Source organism: Euwallacea similis, chromosome 1, assembly GCF_039881205.1.
Source record: "Euwallacea similis isolate ESF13 chromosome 1, ESF131.1, whole genome shotgun sequence".
NCBI classification, from domain to species: Eukaryota; Metazoa; Arthropoda; class Insecta; order Coleoptera; family Curculionidae; genus Euwallacea; species Euwallacea similis.
The window spans coordinates 6,959,484-6,985,292 of record NC_089609.1 but is presented as its reverse complement, the minus strand read 5'-3'; the positions used below and the strand labels follow the sequence as shown (position 1 = coordinate 6,985,292).

Below are 25,809 nucleotides of genomic sequence, written 5' to 3'. Positions count from 1 at the left end.
AAGCTTGGGTTTACTCTAAACTACCATCTTGACCAATAAGTAGATTCACCCCATAATCATCCCCTCCCATCCCTTTCATAACACCCATTAATATCACCCTTTTCCGTAACCTTATACATGAGCATAGCTTGAGGTGTATTTGAAGAACGGTAATTACAAGACTTTTGGAAAGGCAACAGGACAATTTGCCTCAGTAACGTTCACGAATTATCGATACTTATCGACCGAATTCGACCCCGAGGGCCTAATGGTTTTCGTCATAATTCGCCTCATCGAGTTGGCAATTTTCGATTTTAATATTAGCCGAGATGCCCCGTCGTGGCCTGCTCGCGCTCCGGACTTAAATACGCTTAACTTTGATTATTGGATCGCCTCTGGGGCTCAATTACATGCTAGAGAGGATCCGGGGTATTGCTGGGCACTTTTTTGGGGAAAATAATTAAAATCTAAAACCAGGAAGCGAACGTAATTATCATGTTTCTCATTCCCGAATTGCGAGCAAACGGTTCATGTATGACAACGCTAAACAATCTAAGTGAAATAACCACAACCTCATCTACCATGAAATAATAATTATTTTTATGGTTCACAACTAAAATAATTTAATTTCTCTCTCTATCTCGCTCTTTCATCGTAGCGGATAATTATTATTGCTATAATAACAGGATGTCCCTCACGAGAGATATTTAATATTTTAACAAATTATCTTTACGGTTTATAAACGATGAGAAGGCGCAGCTAAATAAATAATTTACAAACAATAAAAAGTTGCTACTAGTTGCAGGTCTGATACATAAAACTTGAATACACGAACACATTTTCTAAAAAAGTATTCGTTGAAAATAAGCTATAACTCTTCATGGTAAACTGATAAATTTCCCAAACCACGTATGAGATTCACTAAAAAAGGATTTAGATCTGATACTTTGGAGCAGATTTCTTTTGTTTATTTAATACAGGGCGCGATCAAAAAATGCAGCCATTGAATTTAAATCCCGAAAAGGCGACTTTTCGTGCTCGATCTGATAACGCTGAGCGAGCTAATCGAGACAATGGCATGGACAGGACAAAGGCCGACGCTGTTTTGTTCGCACTTGTGTCTTTTGTTTGGGTCAAATCGGCCTTATCGCTGAATCTCAGGTTTTCCCGGACCGAGACCAACAGTTCACGAAAATACGAACAAACCACCTAAAACCTTAAAAGAATTAACATCTTGACCATTTTTCAAATTTTCACCCTAATTATGGCCGACGTTGATTAAGCCGTCAGCAAGAATGATGACTTTGGCACCTTTTTAATCATTTTTTTTAATTATCTCCAGGATGTTCTGGTAATTAGATGACTTATACAAACACCGAGTTTTATATGAGTGTGGAGTAACACGCACGGTAGCCATAATCGATGCTGGAGATATGTACGAGTGGTACATTTCACCTGGATTCAAATCTGGTTGACTGGTAGGCTATTTTATGCTTTTGATAAAATTACAGAACGAAATGTTGATATTCTTATTAGAGCTGTGCACATAGCATAGTTTCTTCTCTAAAGATATCATCAGACGCAAGATGGAAAATACTTTAAAACTTTACATTTTGCATTTTGTTTTAAAATTTTTTCCCAGCTTTAATAAATTCGCTAGTTAAATTACAAAGGACAACTCGGCGCCTACATATATTTTTACACGTGAGACATCCCTCGGACAAATCTATTAAATTATGATCATTTTTAAAATTTTAGAAAATTGTGAAAAAATAGGTATTTTGTGTAAATTAAAAAATTGAGATCTTTTCATGCAGATCTTTTAAAACTAAAACAAAAAGCTCTCCAGTACATGTGACATGCAAGTTATTTGAGGTTAACGTAGAGCGACCTACATAGAGCCTGAAAATGACTAATCACGCTCAATTTGTAACAGGCAAAAATGACTTCCATTTAACCTAATTGAATTAGTTTGTCTTTGAAACGGTGCGTTTCACATTTTTTGTCTGGAATAGTCTTAATTACTTCGGGTGACGCAAGCAGAAATGGTTAAAAGTTGAATATTACAGTTTTTAGCTGATACGTATTCATTAAAAGTTTCGGAATTTCAATTTATTACGATTCGTAACACCGTTTCTTTGGACCGGTCGCCGGTTTGTTAAGGTAAAATATGTAATTAATAATAAAATAATGTGGACGACGAAATTTGTTGTTCCCGGTTCGATTCGGACGATTTAGGGCGATTTGGACCCTCAATGACCGCAACGCGATGGTCACTATAGGGCGCAAACCGAAACTAGGGTGCGAATAAGGAATAACATGAATGGTCATTTTTCTTCAATGGGAGCACCGTTAGGGTCGGTCAGCGTGTTTCTACAGGGGCGGATTTCACCCTTTAAATTCGTCGAAGGCCACTGCCCATCTTTCGTTTCAACGTCGACCAGGTGTCTTGAAAGTAATGAAGACAACAAAGGACAAAGTCATTACTTAAAAGCTGTCGTGTGATTTGGTTGTTATTTAATTTCACACATTGATAACGGCCGCTAATTCCGAACCAATAATACTTTCAAAGATAAACAAATAATGGTTCCGAGATAATGGTACCCGTCTGAGGCTATGTGCAACTTAGACGAGTTTACACAGCTTGCATTATTTCTAGATTAGACGGCTTGTGACTAATAACGATTGTCGTTGAAGAGTATCCGGTAATCCCTTTCGGTTGAACCTCATAGATGGATTTATTGATGTTACACCGGAAACACCAGACGGTTACTATAAGTTTGTTGACACTTCAGAATAGTCTTAAAGGATAAAGTGAAGTGGGTGAAATTTTTCCAAAGAAATTATTGATTTGCGCTCAACTTAGCAGTTACACCCTGTACGCTTTTCACTTCCCTGCCATTGAAAAGGTCGAATAGATATCTCAGTAGCTCCCTATCAGCACGTTTACATGTTGATAGTTCCAATACGGATCGAATTCAAACTGACTGAAAAAAATGTATTGAACAGTATGACCTCGAACCTTTATTAAATGCTTTTTGAGGTTGTGTCAAGTCAACAGTCAACACTGTCATAGACGTCAAATACTTGCACTTAACCCAACTTTGAAAGTGATGATATTGATAATATAACGTCATTATTGACGTCATATACTAATAGATTTGGGATAGACTTGCTAGAGATTGTAGCAGCTATAGCAGAGGCTGTCGAGTGGTCTAAGTTTATCTCTGATTCACGTGTTATGTATCTAAAAATTGTTAACGGTTTCTGATATATTGAGGTGTGAAATTTGTTCTGCCATTACAGGGTGACACACAATTTAGAATCGAATAGAATTCTATTAATATTTGGGTAACTCAAATTTTTTATGAAACTGGAGAAGCATGGAATTTTAGGAAAACGCAGTTTTCTAAGATGTTTTTGCGTACATGCTTTGAGAATAAAATGTTCAATAAAATGTGTTGACTGAGTAATTGTTAGAAAGTTGAGATTTGTGATGAGTCGCTTTTAAACAGAAACGGGTATTCTCGATTCTGAGATATCGAAATCTAGTGGAACGGTCTTCATTAAAAAATTGTGAGCAGACACTGTTGAAATGAAAGTTCTTCAAGGGCCACAAGTATCTTATGTTAACGAGAAACGGCCAGTACTTATTTGACAAGATTGACAAGAATATGATTTACCACAAGTCTTCCTCGACAATTGGAAGTCTGTACTCTGCTACCAAGTAAATTGCGAAGCAATTGAGGTTTCGTGTCCCGTTCTTGAATAATATCATGTTTAAAAGTATTTAAAGACAAAACACTGATGAATATAATGAAAACGTTATGCCAGCAACGACAATAGAGCTAATTTGTCCCCGTAATAGGCGAATTTAACGAATCCCCCATTAGAAATGCAATTATTTCCATTTAATGGAGGACGAAATTACGCTTGATGGAATCGCAGCTTAATAAGCCCCCGTTTCCATCCTCATGGAATTTTCATTCTTCTGTAAGATGATTATTAATGGGAACCTAAACTAGGAAACACGCCACGTAATTATTGCCCACCAAACTGGGTGAAATTACATATTAAAAATTTTAATGGCCACAGGTACCCAAAATCTATATAGGACCCCGCTTTGCGTCTCAGAACGAACAGCAAAGCACCAATTTTAGGAAAAGGTAATTCATAATTAGAACCCATTATCGACCCGATTTGACGGTTGGGGCCCATTGATGGCGCCTTCTATAGGCCATTTCCTAATTTTTTAATAAGGCCCTTTTTCATTCATGCCGATTCTTGGGACGTTTTAATTCATAAAAGATGAAATAAATGAGAGTCATGGACATAAAACACCTGCAAACTAGATAATTATCTCTTTTTACATGTAGCGAAAAGAACCTTAGTCAGATGTCGCGACAGCTTTATAGGTATCTAAGAACCTGAGTTTTAATTAGAAGCGATGATTGGAGTTTACAATGGTTCTTAGTGCACTCATTTTAACCAATTGAAAACACATATTACCACCACCGATTCACTTATTCAATATAGAGCTTTTGCAACAAAAAATAAGATTGGAAAAGTACCTTAATTTTCAAGTCATTAAGGCGATGACTTGGAATAAAAACGCGAGGATTCCACAATGGATTCGCTGTTCAGCCAGATCAGCCTCAAGATGAGCAGAGAGGAGGGGGATCTCTGTAAAGAGCAAATATACTGTTTGGTAATCTGCAGCAATTCTAATTACTCATTACGCATATTTTCAGTTTTTTGGAGAGTCATTCTGACGCTCTCCTGAAGGGATTGGCGGTAAAATCAGTAAGTAACTAGAGACTGAATTTGGATGTGTAAGATTTGTAGCAAAGCGAACCCCGTCCATCCGAATTCGAAAATGTACGCCGACGATCCAAGTGCGAAAATGGACCCGGCTCAGACGTACCCCAAAGTGACACCTAGATTGTCCACTCTAAAAAGCGGTCCGCCAATTACGAAAGGAGGTCCGATTCCGGTCAGGAACACCGGTCTTGAGACCGGGGCGACAGGGCTCCTTTTACTGACATGGACGGCTAGATCTCCGGTTCGACTTAGACAGCCGTGGTCCATCCGTAATAATGACCTTTTGAACATGGACAGCGAGAGATAGCATCCGGACCTGGCTGACTGGACCCAGGGACTACCCTGGATGATGCACTGGCCATTAACGTACGCGATTTTGATATTTGTGGTGTCTGACGCTCGTAGAATGGCTCGTAGAATGGCCTAGTAGGTAGGTCCAGGTTTATACAGGGTGTGTGCAACACTGATTCTATAGGTGATAATTTGGCACAACTTACCATTTACGGTTTTCGAGCAGGAGATTGTTGTGTGCGTTTTTGGGGAGGTTATTAGAGACGACGGATCCAGTTGTTGGAATTTTTGGTACGAGGCACGCATCGGTGGGGCGGTCGCCGCCACACCGGTTCTGATAGTTGGGTCGCCCAGTAGAAAATTTTGTGCCGATAAAACTCCCTGCGTGGCATGAGAAATGCGTTAAAGGAGTCTGGTACCTCAGTGGAAGCCGAAGCAACTTATAAGTCGAGCTTTATCAATTTATCAATTGATTGTTGCAAACCTCGGGGTAAACCATATGTCTTAGTCAGAAGAGTGTCTTCTTCAAAGGCCGACGCTCAATGGCAGCCATTAATTTTTACATTTAGACAGTTTACGTAATTAGCACTAGGCAATCAGTGTTTGTTTTGTGAAGGAGCTGCTGATGTCCGAGCCATTGTATTATGATTACATTTATATACATTGCAACACGTCTCGTTTTCTCTATCTAACAAACTAATGCGGAAATATCTGGGGATTAACAAATTTCGATTATTACCCGTAAAAGTAATTTGAAACATGTAATGTCGCAAAAAGCAGCAATCTCGCCCACTTCCTTATAAGCGCTTATTATATTCACGCAAATTTTTGAAATATCGATCGAGATCACGTTCGGAATTATCCAACTGCTATAATGGGTCATTATAATTTTTTTTTCTCGGTTGTACGTTTCTTTGGGAGTTTTATAATTTTAAAATGGAACACCGTTAAAAATTGTGACTAAACAAACCAGCTGGCGTTTTATAATTACCTATAATTAAAACGACTTTTTGTCCGAGTTACGAGTAATTTGACCATGAAATTAACCATTTCGGTTCCTTACAATTAATCATTAACCCATTCCCTGTTGTTTATGGTCTTCTGCGGTTTCCTTATAAAAATTGTTAATATTTTGATACGATTAGGCTGGGTATTAGGTAACGTTTGCCCTCGGCGGAGGCGGACTGCCCGAATTCGGGCAAAAAAGACAATACTTTGCTAACCACCGTGTCCGAAACTCTGAGTATTTCAACGCTTAATTAGTCAAATAATTTTGGCAGGAGAAAGAACTAAATTTCACGCTTTGGTTGGCTCCGATGACCAAACAAATAGGAGATTTCGTTACTGGCACGTCACTGGCCGATGTGCATATATACACTCTCGGGACCCATACAGGAAGATTTATAATAAGCCCGCAAAAGTTGATTCAATATTTATTGGGAATGGGAAATATGTGAAATCTCGCCTTGGCATCGACGGACATTCTAAACAGGAATCCGCGGAAGATCATTTAAATACCTTTTGGTCTTCGCCGAAGAACGAGACGAGAGGACGAAGAACTGCCGCTGGGTGTGTTACGAAATTCTTGCCCATTTCTGTCTCATGCTTCGAACTATCGGAAAATTTCTTGTTTACATATTCATCAACTTTTTATCGTCAATCCAATTTGTGATCAGCCTGACAAAAACTCGAATTTAAAGAGCAACAGTCAATTGAATAGGAAACCACTACTAGACGCAAGGACTACGACCGATTTGAGCCTGATGGCTGCCACACTTAACTAACTGCCTATAAAGCCGTAAAAAGGTATGAATACCGAACAGTTTTGAATAGTCTGGTTAGACCAAGCTGTAGACGTAGCCCTTGATTCGATTCAAATTTAATCTGCATCAAATTCATTCTCTTCAATTTGTGCTAGGAAAACTGCTGGAAATACTCATAAATAAATAGGTAACAGAAACCCTGATGTACCTTTGTACTTATCCTTAACCCGACCAACCAAATCTACTGCCTGACGTACACTGTCATACATAAAGACCTAGCCGAAGAGCGAGATGACAAGTGACATGCATTATGTCATGCCACTGTCAATACTGACTTCGTAGACTATATAATAAGCTGGTCTGACCTTAACCAATTTTTGAATAAAACGCTCCTGCCAAGTCCGCTAACCGCTGCTAACCTGAACAAGTCTGAACGTACTCCGTTTTACATAGATCTCTATGAACTATATTCAAATAATGCTATAAAATATTCAGGTTTTGCTACACTCCTTCCTGTAAAAGGACTTTCTTTCTAGACGTGATTCTGTTACAAATTTAAAATTGAGCCGGTCAGCATCAATCCAATTTTATCCACTTTCATCACACGATCTTTCTTCAAATATCTCCTAATAAACGCCAATCAAATCAGAGACAAAATTTTTAGTACATATCCTTTAGATATCTCATAAATCCTCCCATGAATCTCCCAGAAGTAATCAATTTAGGCCATGCTGCAGTAGGATTTGTTATAAATACCTCATGTCCAACTGATACTTAAGACCCGGCCACATAGACGTAACAAGGGGCAGCATTTTTCATTGAGGCATGCTTTCAAGAATTTTTCAATGTAAATCTAACATAAATAGGTCTGCTCGGACTATATTGGAAACATTTACTTCGACAAAATCGACACTCAATGGTGCTCTTCCGCCTTTAGAATTTGACTACAAATCCTCCTGTAGAAATATTGTGTTTCCACATGTGATCCCACCAAAAATTCAGTTGTTCAGTATTTAGTTGGCACTTCACATTCGGAACTGATCAAATTTTCCTCAAAGTTCTATGCAAACATACCTATATATATACAACAAGTAGTCAATCCAATCTACGTTGTAGTCCCCAAGCTTCCTTTATTTAAATGGATTGTTTTTTCGGGCGAGATTTTAATACAAACGAGTTTTGTCATCATCAAGTTTCAACTTTATATAATTCTCCTTCGTCAAATATATTCAAAATTCCTTCTGAACAAAGTAGTCAATCCGACTATTGCCGTAGTCTACTGTTAATGCTCCTTATGCTTAGGACTATTCTCTTCCTAAGCGTGATTCTATTACAAATTTTGGTGATTTCACTACAAATTCAATCGTTGAGCATTTAATTGGTATTTTACTTCCACCTCAACTTGCGTTTTGTCAATTCTTCTTCGGAATTCCCTGAGCATGCCTACTTATATCCGAGAAGTAGCCAATTCAGTCGACGCTGTAGTCCCTCCCCAACTTCCTTTACTTAAATAGATTTTCAGCCCAGATGAAACTTGAATACAAATGAATACTGTCAGCATCAATTCACATTAATCTACCCTATTAAATATGCTCAAAATGCTAGTCAAATACTATCTGAGCCATTTATGTAGTTTAATGCTTATGCTGTCTATGCTTTCCCAGGCATAAGTCTGTGTCAAATTTTTTTGAGTCATCATAAGGGCTTGTTCTATTTCTCTCATAGATTCCCCATGTACATTATTTTCTGACACTAAGTTAGCTGTACCCACCATTGATATCTGCGAAACGGTGGGAGCTACAAGGTCACTTAAAAATTTAACACCTTGTATCACAGTAACGAACCACATGTCGACTTACGTTCTTGTATGAATGTGCACATTTCTTGCACCTTGAATAGTTTCGAAAAACTTTCAGATTCTTATCTTCACTTATAGAAACGCTTCGGCGGTAGCAAAGCCTATCATCCTCGGAATGTTTAAAGGTAGGCAGCCCAGTTACATAATTTTGACCGCAAGTTTATCGAATTAAATCGACCTAGCGTAAACTGATAAAAAAACGACAATTGGCCAAAGAAAACCACCGAAAATTTATTTAAACTCGTCTCGGTCAAGCTTGGACATGCGTGACTATCTCGATGGTCTGCCCTTGCGTGTCCACCAGTGATTACGCCGCCAATCATCCAGAATTGCCTTTTCGGTAAATTAAAATCGCGCTCTATTTGGGCCCCAAGGCATCAATCCGGGGGTTATGATCTAAACTGAGACTGGAAAAGAAGGCCCTCGGACACACAAAGTTGAAAAATTGAATTATATCCCAATAATAGAATCACGTACCGACTGACATACGCTCGTATAAAGATCATAAAAATGTATGGGGTCGTAAAGATCCCTATATCGAGTGCAGCCAACATACATTTTATATTATTCCCTTATTGAGTTCTGAGCGAGTTTCAATTACTACCAGCCAAAGATTATCCGTAATAATAACACATATGCCCAGATAGTACGTATTCATCGTCTAAATTTATCTGGTCTGCCTGGAAATCTGAGTCAATTTTGGCTACGAAAAAGCAACTTCTCGGTGGAACCCGGTAAACTTAAGTGAAGCTACCGGTGGTACCAGCCTACACAGATGGTGCCAAGAAGAACCGAGACTCGGACACGCCCTAACAGAAACAAATGATGCGTCAGACGGTGCATGGCACACTAAATATTAATAATTCCACCGGGTTTCGTCTACCTGAAGGCCTACAGCCCGCATTTGTGTAATTTACACTAAACAGAAGTGACGACAGGTGAAGGAGAGGCAAAAATGTTGATTGAGGGAGGGTGGCGTTATAGCTAAATTATGCACACTTCGTTACACCTTAGATATACGGGTCTTTCCATGGTTGGGGAGCGCTTAAGGTTCCACAAAAAATTTTCTACAGTTCAGTCCACAGAATCTGTAGGCGTCAGATTAAAGTATACCGGATGTCTGTTTCGGGAGCTCAACCATAGTGATCTCGGTAACCATAAAAGATACGAGGTCGGTTAAATTGTTGAGGCAAAGATGTGCAATTGGGAGTTCAAGAATATGCCGTTTTGAAATTTGAAAAATTCCGGTGGCTCTTGAAGGTATTCAAAAAAAACTGAAATTTTTGAAAAACGTTTTCATTTTCTCCTCAGCTTACTTGGCAACATAATTCGAGGTTATTGACACTTCATGATTGCAACTTTTCCTCTTCTATAACGTAGCTAAGTCATATTTGAAATCCGGCGTTTCGATTTTCTACAACCATCATCAATTTAGTGTTGCAAGACTGACTAGAAAAATGTGAAAATTCAACACGGCACACCTATCGTTTAAAAATAGTTTTAGTAGATCTTACACCTTGCACCTACCTGCCTAGGCGGGAGGTGTATTTGCAAAGGTTTCTGATAATCAGTCCGATTCCGTAAGCAAAGTGAACAATTTGGAAGTGGTAGAAAAATTACGAGAAGAGGCATTTTGGAGTCAGCTTGCATGTACGCAATCCTAAAGACAGTAAACCACCTGATAAATTTATTAACCTCACTGGCCTTAACGGCCGGCGTCTGTTAATAGTAATTTATCATGTCTATTTTGAGGTATGTTAAACGTAAATAACAGTATGGTGTAACAAAAAAGAATAATAATTATTTAATTTTATTGATTTAACGGACGCGACATGTGGAAAATTGCGTCACAATAAGTAAATAACAACTTAAAATGTAAAATAGTCTCAGTAAATTTTACACGCTTACATAAGTTTTGCTAAATATCCTTGGATTTTCACCCGCTTATTTTCACATTGCAGTCCGAATATTGAAGTACATGCATATAGTCAAAAGAACTCTTAACTGATTTAACACAATCGTCCATTTCACATATTTTAACGGTCCCTGCCTCTTCAGTTTTAACTCGTATAATTACTTTAAGCTATTAAAAATTTTAATATGATAAATAAAAGGAGTATCAAGATTTCTATGATCATTAGTAAGTAAGGTCAGTATCGTAGCATTTGCTGAATGGTATTGTCGTAAAGACTGGGACTTGCTATGTGGCATCACTTGTAAAATCAGGCTGAGAAAATATATGGTCACTGGTCATCAATCATCACCAATTGACGCAAATGGTCCCTTTCCGAAGAACGTTACCGGTTAGTAGAGACAACGAACCGTCATTTCTTCAGAGGCACAGGAACTTCATCGTCAGTCGAACTCGCGTGTTTGTGAAATGAACGATGGGTAGGTGCGTGGGAACAGAGCTTACACATGGTAGTAAGTCTCATTGGTACTTCAACCCAAGTTCTTTTTTTAATAAAAAAAATTGTTGCATGCATTTCGAACGTCTTCATTGAGTATTTAACTTTTGTTTGAGGTTAAATATTCTGTATAGATCAAAGCAAGAGTTCAGAGCTGCGACGTCTGAGGAGAAAGGGGATATAATAAAAGTCGCGTATCATAGGCGCCACCCGAAGCGCTTATGTTACAACGGCGCCACACCAAAAACAGCAGTCCAAACATATTTTTGTTCACGGCCACTTAATAATCAAGGAATGACATTAAATAGGGTTATATGGCGTCAGCGGGAATAATGAAGGATCAGCGGGATATAAAGTCTTTATTCCCGCTTCCCGTTGGCGGTCTCGTGGTTGATTACGCGGCCGCAGCTAGAAAAACTCGAGTTTAACATTTTAATATCTTTTCCAACGTAGTAGGTATATTTCAGTAAACCTAATCCGTGGTAATGGACAATGACCGTGGAGAAAGTATAATAGGTCGGACCCTTCGCCTGCGTCTCGGAACGCAAACTTTTCCTTTAGGGAATAATGACTATCCTCAAATGCACGTATATATTCCTCATCACGCATACGCTAGAACTGTAACAATTCAATCACTATTATTGGTCAACCTTTGAATTTTACCGAGCCCTGTATAGAGTGATTCACTATATTTGCAACAGTCAATACTTCCGTTATTGTCAAGGTTACGAAAATCTTTAAATTAGCAAAATTTTACATTTTCCTCCACGTATAGACAAATTGAACAATCGAGCATAGAAAATCTTTTTGGTCACTTTAAGTTGTTCACCCTATATATTTTTACAGAAATGAAACATCTTACTTCAAAAACGTAAATATTTTTGTATTTATCTCTAACCATTTTTGAAATTTGACATTTGTGGCCTATGAACAATATGAGGGTTAGCAATGACCAAACAGCTTAGATTTATTCAGTCATATTGTTCTTGTCAAATTACAGGAAAGAATCACCTTGTACATACCTAGTGTTAGTCGAGAAAAAGACTATGACTGTGAAGAGATGGGGCTTGAAACTACCCTTCACTGGCCTATTATTGAAAGACATACTTTAATAGTCAAGCTCAGGTTGACCTCAGGGTTATTGTCTCGCACCCAAAAAATTCCTATATCTCAAAGAACCGGTCCCATGCAAAACTACAACCTCTTAATGCCGATGATTAAGCCTAACGGTACAACCTATCGGATAACATAAACGCAACAATAGCATCCACTAAATCCACCAAACAATCAATAAAACAAATGTCGAAATTTCCGGTTATAGTCAATGTGTAGGAGTGCGTTCTCGATTTCGACGTCGCGTTCTTGGATTTCATCTATCTCTCCCTGACACACGTGTAAAATCTGAAACCGAGAGAGATAATGCGATATTTTACGAAAAACTTTCACCGCACGGGCGTCCGTAAAAATAGTTTTATTATCTCGATCTGACTGTGGATTCCCTCAAGGTTATATATCGTAAAATTATACGATCCGAACGATATGGGATTTCGGTAGTGTCGTGTTTGATCGCGTAAGATGGCGCGGAAATCGATTTTATATTGGACTATATAGGGCATTTAAATCAGGCCTTTCGCAGGGTTCTGAAAAGCAGCTTTGCAAACCTCACAAGTCAAGCGCCGTTTGCGCAAACACACCGTAAACATACATACTTAATAGCTTTCCAAACTAAGCTAAACATTAATTAAAATGCAGGATTGTAATTTATTATTTCTATATGTCTGCATTGTACTGTTAATTAGATGTGGCCTGCTCATTAGCACACACAATGCAACCACCAATCTTAAGAGTTATATGACCATCTTTACTTCTCGTATGCGTAGGATTAAGTAGAGTTACAGCCCACAGCACCTGTAGGGCAAAACGTCTTGAGGCTCTGACGTCATCTAGAGTAGTCACACTTTAAGTGCATTACTGTAAATGCCTTGAGAAGCGTAATTACAACAATTATCGTTACAAGGGATATATTCCGCATGTTGCTCATATCGTTGCTATTAAAATCGCAAAAACGTTAACGCCCGAGGCTGAGATGATAACTTGTAAAATGTTATAACCTTACTATTTTAATAGTAACAACCAACCTGCTATTTGGTCCTAACTGGGGAACAAAAACAAATAATGACGTTATAGGAAACTCAAGTTGTTGCATGCAATGTAAGAGATTTAGAGATTTAATGTGCATGTTTAAAAGTGTCAGACACGGCGTTAAACATTACGAACCCTCTCGCCTGAGCCGCATTTCAGTAATTACAATATTTTACTGGTTTTGGACACCCTCCCAGCTGGACGCCCCTGGTCCGGCTTGTTTATGCGACTTCCAGTGGCGCTTTATGGGATCGTTTTTGTCGTTGGCTCGGGAATGCACGTGTCTGGTCCACTGGGTGCGTTTTGTTATTGGTTTGCCGGGATCTTTTCAGATTCGCTTATAAATTGGGATTGATTGTTGGTACAGATGTTAATACTAGCATATAAATAGACGAAATTGACAACTTGCATCGAAAACCGCTTTTAAGTAATTTATAAATTACTGCAAGAAATGATACATATTATGTTACAAGCATTTAAAGGTTAAATGTACACTCTACAGGATGCTTGTTCATATCTCGATTTATAACAATGTTTATATTTTACCCGAAGGCTACAAGGTTTATTGTAGCAGGTACCAAAAAAATAGTTTATAATATCATCCATCACCAAAAACCACATATTTACATTATTTAATTTTTTTTAGTCAATACGTTTTAATCAATCCTGTGTAAAGATAATTAGCAGAATTTCTTGTGGAGTTTTTAAGCTTTTATTTTGGTCGACTAAAAATTAAATATCGAAAAAAACCCGTATGAGTATTGTCCTTTGCGGATTCCAAAATTTCTATGAGAGTCCTTCAACTGTATTTCTTTACCTAGAGAGAAGAGATTAAAGAGCGCAGGCTAAAATTGATAAGAAACTGTAGCACTTGATATCTAGGGGTAAATGTTTTTTGTTATTTATCATTCCTTATAAGACTCTGAACGTGACATTTCATAACACATCAGTATATGACTCACATTTCTTAAATTTTAAAAAAATGCCTCTTCTCAGACAAATAGTAGGCCTAAATATCTTGAAAAAATAATGACGAAAATTAAAAATAGCCAAATCTGTTCTTCCTCGCTTTTTTGCCAAACTTGTCATAAGCCTTACCCATATGGTTAGAAATAATTCAAATACGTTTTGCCAAAATATTGGAAAAAATTATATTATAAAAAAAGTATAGGGTGTTCGAAGTAGCTAAAGATTTATCCTGATAACAGACACCATCTTAGTAATCAATCTTTTAAGCAATACTAAAAACCAAAGTTTTTTTTTTGCGTTACATACTTATATACGAACAACAGGTAGACCGCTAAGATATTTTGGTGTACACACTCGAGGTTTTGTAAGGTATTTCAAGGCAGTTTTCAGGTATTCTTAGGCACTTTGATGAACAGAAATTTTATGAGCGATTTACCACTCGCGCTTGCTCTTCTTACGCTATTCCATATCATTAAGAACTTATTAAAACTGATTGTTTCGGTACCATTTATAACCCACAGCAAGTTAACAGAAGGCTGAACGACAATGTAACATTAATTGATAACATCAACTAATATTATACTCAATACGGAATCTTACCCTTCATCATAACGATACGTTTTACAGCTTACGTTAAAAAGCTATAAATCCAGCTTTGAACCCTAATGCCTAAGCCTCAAATAATTTCCTAAATCTCAACTCCGGGGGTCAAGAAACAGACAAGAATCACTAGGTTTTTAATCTCGATTTTACTCGTAAAATCCGTATGCACATGTCAATATCTCAAAAACAAGCATCAGACATTCGGTCGCGAAACTTTTAAACAAAACCCCGCGTTTCTTACAGTCTCCGCGTCCATCAATCCTCCTGCTGCCTGCAACCTGTTTTCCCAGATTCCTGACGCGATAAAGGCGGCAATAATTACCCGAAATCGCCTTTTTGGTCCTTCGGATCGTCCAATGGTGACCACGTTTACGTCGCAATAATTGTTTCGGATACTTAATATCTTAGGACATATACACATTACATTAGTATAGAAAAAAGGATAGGTGCTCTAGAAGTATAACGATTGACCTATTAGGCGGCCATTTGTCGAAATGGAGGTAATTATTGTTGGTTAGTCCTCGAGAAGAAGGAAATTTTCTGGATATATGGAAATTAGTTTTGGGACAAAAGCACTTAGCATAATAGTTTTTCCCTCGGATTTAGAGCCGGACAATGGTCAATCACATGAAGGCTAATAAAAGCCTTGACGATATGGTATTTTATTAGTGCCAGAATGAACTCGTCGTAATCCCACCCGGGCGATATCAAATCGAGTGTTTTAATCAAAACTTTCCGTACTGGAGACCAATTACAAAAGTTTCCCTCAGTCTGTCTCCGATATAACATCTTGTTTCTGTCGAGTTTCTTCGAGTTCCGAATTAAGGGATTTATTTAGGTATTGTCCTCCAGTTCAGCGTCTTTGCAGAGGAGGTCTTTTCAGTCCAATACGAGACAATGAATAGGAAAAAATATCATTTGGATCTCATTTTTGATGATTCTTACCTATTTAAGTACCAACGTACGTATGTTGAAAATCTGAATGTTGATCCTGAGATGATTGACAGACTAATCTTGAAATTAATGTACCTACATGCGTTAACTACGTGCCTACTGAGCAATATGGCCTTTGAAGCGGCTTTCGGCAGAAATGCAGATCTCTAGAATCTTGAACATCACCTGGAGCGCCAAGGGCGGCAGGAATAGCAGGATAACACTTCTGCATCAAGATGAATTACTTAAGTATAGACTAACGAGCAAGCTCCAAATGCATCGGACCGGAAAGTTTCAAATGAAACGTTTATTTTGGCAAATATGCGAGATCACCAGGGGTTACTAGAAAACCCAAATGTATCTAATGGCATATTGTGCATAATTGTGTGCATGGGGTTCCAAGCGTGTAAAAACTATCTATATGCTTAGAGTAGTCAAAATTGGAAGCAATTAAGGGCCATTTTGAATTTGGTGCAACGCCAAACGGACTAAACCATTTTTCTCTCGCTTTTTACGATATTCTGATTCGTTTCTTTCTCCAAAATTCTTCAGCGTATTTGATACTCTACCAAATAGTACTTACCTAAGAAAACAAGTGGATGTGCAAGGATTCTTTGAGGGTTTCAGATTATCTACAATCAAATGGTGTCTCGCGACTAGTACTAGAAATTAAACCAACAAATCGGAATATCCAAATTGCGCTCAAAATTTGAATTAAACATCTTAAACACTGTAGGAGCTGCTAAAAAGACATGAAACCAAAATTGAAAATTTAACACGCTCTATCCAAAACCTGCAATTTTGGAGATACATGAAGTCCTGGGAACTCGGAGCTTCGTAGGTAAAAACGATGAATGGCATGTGAAGTGAGCGAAAAAGGTGAACGAACTTTTGGCATTTAAAGTGAATCTCCCTGTACATTTAATTATTTGCTCTTGCTAAACCGTAATCCCCTCCTGACTCCCTCTTCGAAGCCTCCTTACTCACATATCGCCGAACAAAATCAAAGAAAGGCATTAGCAAAATCTGTGTTCTTGGGAAAATTGGTTTTAAAAATTTGATTTATTTTAATGCTGGAGTTTGTGCTAGAGTCAAATAGCAGGAATTACGCTCGAGATTACATTTTCCCTAATATTTTTACCCTTTGTGAAAAAACTTCGAAAAATAAACGGTCCGATTCTAACAATCTGTCTGCGTTTAAGTAATAAGTTACGTAACTAAAACTTATTCGTTTTTAATCCAAGCATTAACACCACGATTAACATTCTTGGAGTTTTACCTTTTTTTAGGTGTTTGTTCTTTTGGAAATTGTGTTAACCTGACCGACTGGCTGAGACCCTGAGGACAGATAAATCCGAGCATGAATCACTCGCAGCTACATTAATTTAAATCATACTCTATGAATATTTTTATGTCGGGGAAATTCTTCGAATATACTCTACTTACCTACTTTAGAAAGATTTATTCGGAATTTTAACGGACTTTAAGATATGTGCCCCTAATTAACACTGTTTTCCTCCCGTGAGTCTCCCTCGGTTCACTCACAACCCAGCTCAAAACTTTGTTAATTGAAACTCAGATTGAAACCTTGATTGAAAAACCACTATACCTGTATACGTAATTTTCGAGGTAATTTTATAGCTATGTGGAGTAATTTTATAGCCACGTCGAGTAATTTTATAGCTCGAGTATCAAGGTGTACACTCTAATCCTAACCTAACCCTATACCTGCATGCATGAATGGTATACTTAAGCAAGATCAGTTCCCAAGATATTTACCAAAAACTTTCCGAACTGCTCTCTTGATTTCTCTTAAATTTTAGCCGACTTTCAATAATGTTTACTTTATGTTACCAGCGAGACTGCCCCATCGACTGCAAGCAAATCTTACCCTCACTTACATCGCCCAACCACAATGTTCCATGCAGTTTTCAGGAGAAAAATCCGTGGAAAAAATCTCTGTGTTTTGGATGCGAAATGTTCTACTGAGTGTTTTCTATTATTTAAGGACTCTTTGTCTGATTTATGCACACAAACATTCGTGCTTTGACACCCATCTCTTCACTTCCCGGAATGAATTTTTCGACTTGGTCACGTCTGCTCACATATCTCTGTGACTTGCAAGCCCAAGCTTAATCCCGCTTCAAATTCACCGGGGCACTCTCTCACTTAGAACTGTGCTCAGAAGCATCCCATATGAGAGGTGCTTATCGGTTTATCAAGATTTTCATAAGAAGCCACGGTAAGCACTTCTTGCATCATTGCCAATTTCGGAGTCAACTTCATGAATTCAAAGGCAGTCTCCCCTGCTATCTACTGTGCACTCTATGACTAACGTCGCAAACAAACTTACTTACAAATGTATTGTTATTAATGCATCAACTGCGCTCTAACATATTTCAATTGATATAAATTACCAATATTGGAGATTTCGACGTTTTAAGTGTGATTTAACGTTTGACCCGGGTTTACGTAACATAACGTAAAGTTAAACCAACGTAACGCACGAAGCTGCATGCTGTGCAAACTTCTTACAGACCACTTACGGTACTTGCGTAAATGTGTAAACTGCTCAGCATGTTTTAACTGGTTTAACTCTTTGACGATACGCGAACGTTACCTTAGGTGAATAAACCCGGCTTTGTTACGACGAAACTACGTTATTAAACGAATCTCCTGTAGGCATATTCTTGCTATACACACCTGAATTCCCCGTGCAGATTTAATCCGAGATTTAATCTGTTCTAGCTAGGTAACTTCTCTTTTCTATGAAAAGACTCATCTGGACAGAGCTACTTTCCAAAAAATAATTTTGATTTGCCGTAAAAAGACCTAATTGCGGGCCTGATTGCATGGAAGGCAAAATCTATTCTTAGGTCTGTTTAAGGGTTTAGGTCTCTATTTGACATTTACGGGGTCATGTACCAAACCTATTTAAACTGTATAGACCAATCCAATTTTCAAAACGCCTAGGGACAGGTTCGGAAAAGTGGCAATGGTCGTAAATATTTTTCAAACGTTGCCCGGAAAATCCCAGGGAAAATCATTCCATAAGGTAAAATAGTGAAATAACCGGTTTTTCGCGTTTGTTTCGGGATTTATCTACAGTATTGGAAATCGTAAATTTTTATCCGAAGTCCACTGATTAAACCGAGGATTAAGCAGATTAACCGAGAAATTAACAGATTTTCGTGTCTGGCATTTAATACCCAGATCGTACATTTTCGCGGAAATTTTGATTATTTTTTAATAATTAAAAGGCTCTAAATTGCGTTTTAAAGTCTTCTACATTTAGATCGTAATTAAGTTCATTAAGAGCACTAAGAGTTTCGATATTAGAGATATTTTTGCCTCTTTCGCCTCTAAAAATCAGTTTTCCCTAGGATTTCCCACATTTATCAAAATACCTGATTTGATCTGGGCAATTGCCTATCTTAATTATGCCAGCTGCAAGTTTGTTAATTTCGAGATTATACGAATTAAATGCAACAACAACCCTATAAACAGCCTATTTTGAACTAGATTCTCCTAATGAGAACTTCTCGATAAGGCTCCCAACTAATTAACAGGCACAGAGCAATCAAGGTAATCAGCAATTTTAAAATGGAAAAGTGAGGACAGTGGTAAATATTTTCCGTTCGCGACCTCCAAGATCGTAGGACGAAATGGAATCAGGAACACTTCTTTTTTGGGACTGCTGCGAGATTTAATCTTTTTGATAGATTTTACCGAGCAATTCAGCCCTATCGCGTTGTGCATTTGGTCCACCCCACTTGGTTGGCAATCAAGTACTACTATTGTTTTCGTAATCTAGGAATGAACGGAAAGACACTCTCGGTTAAGATTTTAGGTAAACGTTGGATTTTGTACAAATCAGTGAACTTGATAACATAGGTGGGTTGAGAAATCTTTGCCTTGAGTACGACCAGCGAAGTACTACCTCAATAGGTAAACATGTCAATCATTCTCCTTATCCAGCCCCATAAGTTTTCTGACACTCGACCTGGAGTGTTTAGAATTATCTTTCGAATTATCATATCTTTAGCGCCCAACCCATGGGGTTTTCTTGCAGACGACCAACACACGCCAGATGTATCACATTCCAAATATCATTAGCATATGATTGGCAACGAGAGGTTTAAAACGGCGATTATACATAATTTCTCGAGCGCATTGTATACGCACCCTTAGCGGTAGGTCGCGCGCCTAGGGCACCCCCTTGGAGGGCCCGAAATTACCTTTTATCATTCCTGCTACACCTAACGTTATATCCAAAAAATGTTAGTCACTAACCGCACTATTAGCACCGCACCAGTTAGCCGACGACACCTCAATCACTGTACTTCCTTCTTCTGGGCACTCCAGCGCTGATTAGTATCAATTAAATAAAACAACAAAAAACCGGTGTACCGCGCAGCACCACTGGCATCATCACTCCTCGGAATATGGGCTTCAACTGTTTTCTGTGGAACAGTTGACACTCGCAGGGGCGGAGCCTTGGAGGGGATGAGTCCCCACTCCCGGCCACCTGGGCCGGATTAAGAAGGGGTGGGGGGGATGGAGGGATGGACGTGGAGAGACGCGAACTTAGGATCGAGTGTTTCTGTTTTAAATTGCTGGAATGTGATTATTATTGAATTGAGAGGAACGATAATGAGAAAGTGAGACGGAGAGAGAGCGTTGAAATGGTTTTCTTTTCTTGCACTTATGGCCAAATGGAATTAGATCGTCGTGCGTTAATCATGGCGGGGTCATCTGCATGCCTCCGGGTCCAACTATAAATCCGCTAGAAGTGTGAAGGTGTTAATAGCCCCGATAGCAATTGTTTCAATTATGCGACGACTATAAAATGCGCTTTATTGTCATCCCACTTACTTTGATTTGGCCCAGGAACAAAGTGGTACCTTATGGCTTATTCCTCGACATGGTACAAATAAATTTACGTTTACGCGGAATTCCGAAGAATAATGGTATATCTCGGGAACATGTTGAAAATGATCGGAATGCCGCATTTTCCGTAAATAATGGTTCGGCGGAGCCGTGTTTGCCTCGTCCGATCGAACAAACTGATAGATATGGACGGGGATATATTTTATGAAAGCAGTACTCTTGATGGCAGTACCACGAGGCGTTGTGGTGGGGAAAAGCTCATACCTTATTGACATTGATAGGGGGATTTTCAAATATTGATTTCCAAGACTCGTGTGAAGTTCATACCACAAACGGTATCAACCAAAGTGGCACTTTTGAAATAGTGCATCGCAAAAATCATCTTCTATACCCTGGAGGGAACAAGCGAACTTATTTTCAGCATGCGAAGATTCCTATGAAAACCTGAATCCCGAACCACAATACATTATTCATATGGAACACATCTGCATAGATACTATTTCTCACGAAGAATATCCAGAAATTTTTTTAATGGATTCTTCAACCAACCTTATCATTTACACTACCCATCACTAAAACTTCTAATTAGTAGAAATATCGTGGCTGCTACAAGTATGAATTTCTTACGTTATACGCCCATTTACAGCATTTTGGCCTGTATATCATGATATCACAATTCAATTCATGAAGATCAAACGTGGTACTACCAAACGTCAATCAAGAATTGAATTTTGCGATGAAAGTAATAAAAAAATGTATTTTAGTAACAAAACTACTCATGAGTCATATTTTGCGGGTACCTCCAATGTGTAAATGGATTCCTCAGAGTACTTTAAATCCCCGAAGCTTCCTAGAAGCCTAGCATGATTTGCATGGAGAGTTAGCTCCAGCATTCAATAATTGATATTATATATGCAGCACTCAATACCAAACAAATTACACGTAAGTAAGTACCAGTGAGTACCAATCAGTAACGTCTTAATTTACGTCTAGGGAATCTATTGGTCAAGTCAAATGCCATTCAGTATGCATCGCACAAAACTGTTTACAGAGAACTGTTTACGAATACAGCAGATACTACCGCAGTTCAGTACTACTGATGTGTACCACTAAGCACCGTAATATTTATTGTTTTATATGGTACCGCAAGACCTGTCTAACTATACCTGCAAACGAGAATTTTCTTCTTTAATCACTCTATTCCTGTTACTGTGGAATAACACTTGAAAGAGGCAGGTATATTTAACAGTGCTAACAGGTAGACACAGCTAATGATAATGGTACCGATTCAAGTTCTGCAGTTCTATGGCGAATGTTTAAATGTTTAAGGAAGACTTTAAATTTCAAGACAGACCTGATGGTAGGATGCCCATCCTCGTGAGACTCAAAATTAAATTTTCCCAGCAAAAGTCTTCTTGAAATTTTAAGTTCAGCAGCTTGAAGGTACCGATAATTTTGTTCTTACATGTTAGCCCTTGGAAATGGTGGGTAGTACCCTTCCCATTAATTATTGCCATGGCTGAGACTGATTAACTTAAAAATAGTGACAGAAATCGGTTTTATTTTAACTATTGATGCGGTACCACCACAGACGGTATGGCCATATTTATGATGATAATAAATTTAATAATTTGCCATTATTTACAACCTCCAATAAAAATGTTTCATATTAGAAAAGTGTTAAATATCTGACTTTGTAATTTCTCTGGGGTTCCGGTTGTTCGATTTTAGTATCTCAAATAAATAATCTATCAATAGCTCCATAGGTACGGTACCTATTTGCCACTCTGGGCTATATTTTTGATTAATTATTAAATGATTTGTACTAACAACTACAACTATGCTTTGAACATCGTAATCCGTGAGAGTGGTGGCATTATCATTAATTGCAATCCTAAATAAAAATCAATAAAATATTGCTTGATTTAACCTTAAATGAGTACCTTGGCAGTACTCAACTCCCCTCTTAATTAAAAACCAAGGTTCAAAGATAATATATTAAACTTATGAAATTATGCAAGTGCAAAAATATTACATTACCAACTTTATCACATCCCTCATTAACACGACTGTCCTTCGCTGAATCACCATTGTAGTACCAAGTCACAGTACCAGAATATATTGCTTGCGTTTGACCTAGACCAGTCAAACATTGTTAAAGCGACACTATATAATATTTCAATCATTCTGACAATAAAGTTACAGGGTTTTATAGACGGGTACCGTAAGTCCCAGTACTCACTAAAACATAAAATTTTGTGCCAAATAAAACATGGTTTTGTTTTTTATATGCAATTATTGCTAAAATTGTTTGTGATCCCAGGGAGTTTGAAGTAATTCGGGTCGTACTGCTAGAAGACAAAAAAGAACAAAGTAAATTCACTGAGGTGGTATCCTCAGAACTAATGTATAAACGTCTACCACATTTCTTTTTTTTGAACAGATCCATAATATAGGACTATAGGGGAACAGTTTCGCCGTTAGGATCATATCGAAGTATGTGTGTATCGTTCGAATTATGTGAATCTAAATAGTCTCCGAGAATGCAAAAGGCTCATAAATATACAGGGTGCTTCATCTAAAAGCAGTTTCATGTCATGTCAAGTAGACAGCTAAGTTGATACTATACCATGGAGAGACTATTAGTAGAGTCCGCTCACAATGAGTTTGGATTCACTCTTCCATCGAAATTTCCCGGTACTATGAACCGAAAAAAGGTATTAAGTACTTGGATGTTGCTTAACTGTTGGGTTAAGGTCAAACGACCTACCGAATGTTACCTTATTGAAATAATTAAAAATTCGTCGCTTATTTCGAGGACGTTTCTTTTTCCTCTGACTTCATAGGCTAACGGATTATTGTTTGATAAAACTCCTATATAAAACCAGCTCAATGTCCTGTGAATCCTAGTGAAGTTCAAATTAGGCCAAGTAAGACCTAAAGTTTTTATTATCAGTTTTGAATTATACATCCACACATAGCAAAATGTACTAATTTTCGGCCATCCAGATATACTCTTATAAGGAGAGGGACTAAGGAGTAACCACTAAAGAGTTCAAAAATTAATGACCCACTCACCAACTGACCATTAATCAAGAGAGAAAAGCTAGCTAGATCGGCTGTTTCTGATCAATTAGCGTTTTAAGTGTAAGCGCATGCTCGCCGCGTCTGTCATTAGTAAGCAACGGCACCTCTTTAACGCATGCGGTTAATTAACACCAAAATTATATTGGCGTATAGACTTGAATTTGTTGAAACTTTTAGAAAGGAGCACGGTACATTTAAGTGTTGATTTCTAAGTTAAGATTTCTTCAACAAGTCCGACACAAACAAACCGGGATTTTAACGAAAAAACACATGTACTTAACCGTTCAGTTTCCCATATTTTGGTTCATCCAACTAATTCTGCTCGTTCGGGAAGTGGAGTTACATTCGAACACTAGAAAGGAAAACCGCATGTCTTACTGTTTTTACGCACTCGATTTTACTCTCCGGGCATTTATTGCGCGAAATTTATCGTCAGAATATTACTAAATATCCAGGCATGCAGCAATCAACTCCCAAGACTTTAAATTTTATGCATCCATCAAGTTTTTCCGCTTCTGAACCGCATTTTCGTCGGACGGAACGGTAAAGCCTAGTAAAGAATGAATAAAGAATACAGAAACAAAATCAAACTGTAATTCACAACAAAGTCATCTGAATCATCTGATGACAGTCTCCAAGGAAAACTCGAGTACTTCTGGACCAACTTAACTGTTGATAAAAACGGCCTTCCCAATCTCTTCGGACCGAACAAATGGCAAAATTTCCGACATTTTCTTTCACTCGAATTTAAAGCCGTTTCTAGTTACTTTAAAGAAAATGTGATAGATATTTGATCGAAAAAACTCGGAACACATTTCTGGAGCTGGGACATTAACGCAAAAGCCACAATCCGGTCTCATAGTCAAAACTGCGACAGTTCGTCAACTTGCCGTTTTCCATTTTTCCCCACTTAATGCTGCGACCTGCGGTATCTCTCCGAATGCAGGTAGATGGTCCAGGATGAGGTCTTTCCAGTGCGGTTATTCAAAAACCTGCATCGTTTTGAATAAGTTTATTTTCAAATAATGAAGCTTTCCCGAGAAGGAGGGAGCTGTCCAAGAGCTAAAACGTCACAAGCTTTAAGAGAGTTTCTCACGACTTCCGTCTTTGACCAAATTCAACGTCCAGCAATAAACTTTTGTGGGCGCTCGATGTCCCTCGATCCGCCTGCGTTCAATTTATATCTCTTTTTTGGGACACTTTTCGTAGGGTTTTTTCTATTTTAGATGTTTACTTGTCTTATTCCTGATTTATTTTGTTTATGTTAAAACTTAGTGTCATATAAGAGCTCTAATTTGGGGGAAATTTCCATGGAACAAGAATGAATAGATCATATTTAAGACTCATAGCTGTTATAAACCAGATAGGTAATGAACATCTTTTGTTATGCTACAATATTAGTGTTTCCATTATAACAGACCATTCGGAAATGCGCCCAGTAAACACGGCCTGGATTAGCAAAATTAACTTTTTCGGGCGGCCCTCTTGAATATCGCCTAAAATGGTCAAATCTTAAGCAGTTTGCGCGCTACATCGGCCATTCAAACATTTGAAGTTTGGATTTTTGGGTTCTTCAATTTCTAAACTCAAACTACCGGTTGACTCTTGAAGGAACTTAGAGTCTTGACTAATCCCGAAAACTCCTTCGCGGCATTCTGCATCCCAGACGGTGCTGCCTCGAGGCGCCGAATGGCGCAACTTTCTAAGACGCTCATTTCTTACCAGGCGTCGCGGTGCGTCGGTTTTTTCCCACTAATCGGCCACTATTTAGCACCGCATGCATGGACATCTAGTGGCTGATAGGGGAATTTTTCATTGGCATGCGTTTAGGAAAATTGGGCAGTTTTCTTGGATCTGGAAAGTGGAAAGGCTCTTACTCGTATAGTCCGGTCGCTGATTGAGAACTGGATAGACTGTCACTGAATGCAAAAGTTGGAATTCCCACTGATTTTGATATCGCTTTAGATTGCCTGTCCTCCCTAATTTATGCACCTTGGTTCACACTCTATGTGTATAATATCCAAAGGTGTAATTATCATTTACATAAATAAGCAATGGAGGTGTT

At 38.2% G+C, this 25,809-nt stretch overlaps 1 protein-coding gene across 3 annotated transcripts in view; it reads right to left on the bottom strand.

Annotated features, from left to right (window-relative positions):
- zfh2 (Zn finger homeodomain 2) overlaps positions 1–20,213 on the bottom strand; it is a 78,678-nt gene extending 58,465 nt beyond the window's left edge. For all 3 annotated transcript variants that reach the window (XM_066395375.1, XM_066395382.1, XM_066395390.1), the window contains exon 1: positions 20,006–20,213. The gene's annotated coding sequence lies outside the window, so the exon portion shown is untranslated. The remainder of the gene's footprint in view (positions 1–20,005) is intronic.
- Positions 20,214–25,809: the final 5,596 nt, after the last annotated feature.